Source organism: Lepidochelys kempii, chromosome 7 (assembly GCF_965140265.1).
Source record: "Lepidochelys kempii isolate rLepKem1 chromosome 7, rLepKem1.hap2, whole genome shotgun sequence".
Taxonomy (NCBI): domain Eukaryota; kingdom Metazoa; phylum Chordata; order Testudines; family Cheloniidae; genus Lepidochelys; species Lepidochelys kempii.
Genome location: NC_133262.1, coordinates 25,399,870 through 25,404,141, shown reverse-complemented (window position 1 = coordinate 25,404,141; position 4,272 = coordinate 25,399,870).

Genomic DNA, 4,272 nt, shown 5'->3' with positions numbered 1-4,272 from the left:
TTTATATTTGTATAACTTGGATCACAAGCAACGAGGAAAAAAAAGTTCTATATAGGAGGCAGTTTTTTAAATCTTCTGGTTAATTGTGGATTTCCAGAAACAGCAGAAGCCACAGAGGACTTAGGTACTGAAAGAAATATGAAGAATTGTTACAAATCAGAAACAATCCCCCGGCCAGTACTTTGATTTAAACACTGCAAAGACAGTCAACTGTTCTCTTCAGGGTAGGAAATATGTTCCAGTATATTGGTTTGTCATAGTTCTTTCCGCCCTCTTAGAGAGCAAACATGTAGAATAGCTAATGTTATGGCACCACCTACCAGAAAGCAAAAAAAGGAGAGGTTACTCACCAGATGCAGGAACTGGATTGCTTCAAGATGTGTCCCCCCTAAGGGTGCAGAACTTCAGGTGGACAGGCACATGCACACCTGAAGTGGTGCACCCATAAGAACACTACTAAAAGAAGAACAAAAAAACCTAATTAATAATTGGTATAAATGGCCCCTCCCACTTCAGTCATGTTGCCTCTTCTCTTTAGTGGCACCATAATGGATAGGTACTCTAGAGTACCTTTATAGGAGGAGAGGATGTACACTAAGTATTTGCTATAATTTCCCAAACTCTTCTCACGTGATGCTTGGCAGTGGGGAAACAATTCATAGATCACTGCTTTTGCTCAAGATTTGCTTCAAACGAGGAGCATTTAAACCAAGGAGCCATCATTAACTGTCAGAAAAGCACTGCAGCTCTGTGTAAGAGTTCATGTTTTAAGTCTTCCAGTGAAAACCACACCAAAGTATGTGCCTCAAACCTGCCAGAAATTCTGATCCATGTTATTGTGGGCATCCAAAAGACCAATTTGCAAAATAAAATAAAGCTGTCCTGAACAGCACTACATGTTTGTGAATCTCAATAGTTCTACAGGACCGACATAAACTTTTGATCTACTAATTCCAGATGAAAGCTGCAATCAACAATGCCTGCGCACAAACAACGGAGTAAACACAGAGCACCATATTAATTTGATCTACATAAGGATGTGGTGGAATGGGCTTAGTGGAAATCAATGTTTGCCAAATGGAAAGGGTTAAACTATGTACAGAAAATTATATTCAGCCTTTTAATACTGTATTACAGACAATGGAGAATAAAAATTAAAATAGCTAAGATTCTCCTTTTAAAACTTGACAACTGGTTTTGATTTTATGATTTCATGGAAATATACTCATTAATGACCAAAACAATGAAACCATTAAACAAGCAAGATAGAAGAAATAATGAAAGTTACAAATCAGTTCTAGCAGAGCTTTCACAATAAAATGTTTTGAAATTAAAAAACATGCAGCCACTGCAATGGCAACTGATGGCTGCAGAGAGAAAGGGATAAAAATGTATATCCAATTGCTGGTAGAGGTCCATTTTATGTGCGCACAATTTACTAATTGCTGCTTTGCACAATGAAGTACGTGCCATCATATTTATAAAATCAGTGTTAGTCTGTTAGGGCCAAATCCTATTGTCTGTTTTTACTCAGACAAATCTCTCATGATTGACTTCCAGGGAGAGTCTGCCTAAATAAGGACTTCAGAACTGGCTCCCATTTATCCACAAATAAGGCACAATGAGAGAATGTCAGTACAACCCTTGTAGAGTTTGGAAATGTTCTAGAAACATTTTAAAGTTGAGCAGAGGAATTCATAGCAAGCTTGAATCATTTAATTTGTTACCCAGTCCAATTTACATATATTATCCAATTTACATTTATATCTCCAACTTATATATGTACAGTACCTAGATAAATATATTAGTAAAAAATGTAAACAAATAAATGTTTGTATTGCAGGCAAACTCAAAATTGATCAAAATACTATCAGTTATATACATACAATTCAAGTCTAATTATTGCTTTTGGGAAAATTTAAGAATACAAAATTTCACCATAAACTCAGAATAGAAAATAAAAGATTTTCTCTCACCTTTTTTAGCTTTTGAAAAGAACATAGAGGACCTCACGCTTTAAACAAATGATTATTAAGTTGAATCTGATATTTTCATATATTGAAAAATGATCTCTGAAGAGTCCAGATCCATTAATAGCTCTCTATAAATATCTGATCATAAGATACTCTAGGACTTTCTCCACATTTCACACACGTGGGTTAGCTTGTGTCTGATGACATGATCTGATGAATTATACATCAGTAAAAGAAGAGATTAAAAGTCCAGACTCTTGATATAATATTCCAGATGTAATTGTTTTAGTGAGAATTGATGCTTAAGGGAAGTAATATGTTCATTCTCTACATCTGATTTAAAGAAAAATCCCTGCTGTTTTCACATGCTTTATCAACACAGAGTACATTTAAAGGCCAGGATTCATTACTGGGAGCTTGCCTAAAGGAAATGTCAGAGTGCAGATCAAACTCGGGTTTTACATAAATCAATACAGTTAAATATAAACAAAGAAATAAAATAATACATAAACAAAAGGAATTTTATGTTTTTAAAAGAAGACAATATTATGACAGAAGTTGCTCAAAACATGTCAATATGTAATTACAATTTTCACATTCAGACAAAGAAAAGCACATACTCTTGTCTGTGTGTGTGGGTGTGCATGCATGAGAGAGAAAGAGTGTGAGTGTGTGTGTAAGGGGAGGAGAAAAGCCTGTATCTGATACTCCTCTAGCCCCAACACACAAGCATCAGGGAAAGGTGGGACATGGCACCTTGGGTGGGGGCAAAGTTAGGATAGGGTTGGACTTCCTCATTTCATGAGTCTTGAGTTGCCCCACTTTGCAGCAACCTAAAGTACTCTTTCCTCCCAAGCACAGAGCACCTTAGGGGCCAGAAATTAGCCAGTACTCAGGTGTTCAACTCTTAGGAACTTGTCAGTTTCCTAAGCCCTGGTCTACACTAGGACTTTAGGTCGAATTTAGCAGCGTTAAATCGATGTAAACCTGCACCCGTCCACACGATGAAGCCCTTTATTTTGACTTAAAGGGCTCTTGAAATCGATTTCCGTACTCCACCACTGACAAGTGGATTAGCACTTAAATTGGCCTTGCCGGGTCGAATTTGGGGTACTGTGGACACAATTCGACGGTATTGGCCTCCGGGAGTTATCCCAGAGTGCTCCATTGTGACTGCTCTGGACAGCACTCTCAACTCAGATGCACTGGCTAGGTAGACAGGAAAAGAACTGCGAACTTTTGAATCTCATTTCCTGTTTGGCCAGCGTGGCAAGCTGCAGGTGACCACGCAGAGCTCATCAGCAGAGGTGACCATGATGGAGTCCCAGAATCGCAAAAGAGCTCCAGCATGGACTGAACGGGACGTACGGGAACTGATCGCTGTATGGGGAGAGGAATCCGTGCTATTAGAAATCTGTTCCAGTTTTTGAAATGCCAAACCTTTGTCAAAATCTCCCAGGGCATGAAGGACAGAGGCCATAACAGGGATCTGAAGCAGTGCCGCGTGAAACTTAAGGCGCTGAGGCAAGCCTACCAGAAAACCAGAGGGGCGAACGGTCGCTCCAGGTCAGAGCCCCAAACATGACGCTTCTATGATGAGCTGCATGCCATTTTAGGGGGTTCAGCCACCACTACCCCAGCCGTGTTGTTTGACTCCTTCAATGGAGATGGAGGCAACACAGAAGCAGGTTTTGGGAACGAAGAAGCTGATGATGAGGTTGTAGATAGCTCACAGCAAGCAAGGGGAAAAACCGGTTTTCCCGACAGCCAGGAACTGTTTCTCACCCTGGACCTGGAGCCAGTACACCCCAAACCCACCCAAGGCTGCCTCCTGGACCCGGCAGGTGGAGAAGGGACCTCCGGTGAGTGTACCTTTTAAAATACTATACATGGTTTAAAAGCAAGCATGTGAAAGGATTAATCTGCCCTGGCATTTGAGGCTCTCCTGGATGTACTCCCAAAGCCTTTGCAAAAGGTTTCTGGGGAGGGCAGCCTTATTGCGTCTTTCATGGTAGGCCACTTTACCACTCCAGGCCAGTAACACGTACTCGGGAATCATTGTACAACAAAACATTGCAGTGTATGTTTGCTGGCGTTCAAACAACATCCGTTCTTTATCTCTCTGTGTTATCCTCAGGAGAGTGAAATATCATTCATGGTCACCTGGTTGAAATAGGGTGCTTTTCTTCAGGGGACACTTGGAGGAGCCCGTTCCTGCTGGGCTGTTTGCCTGTGGCTAAACAGAAATGTTCCCCGCTGTTAGCCACGGGGAAGGGGGAGGGTTGAGGGGGTAGCCACA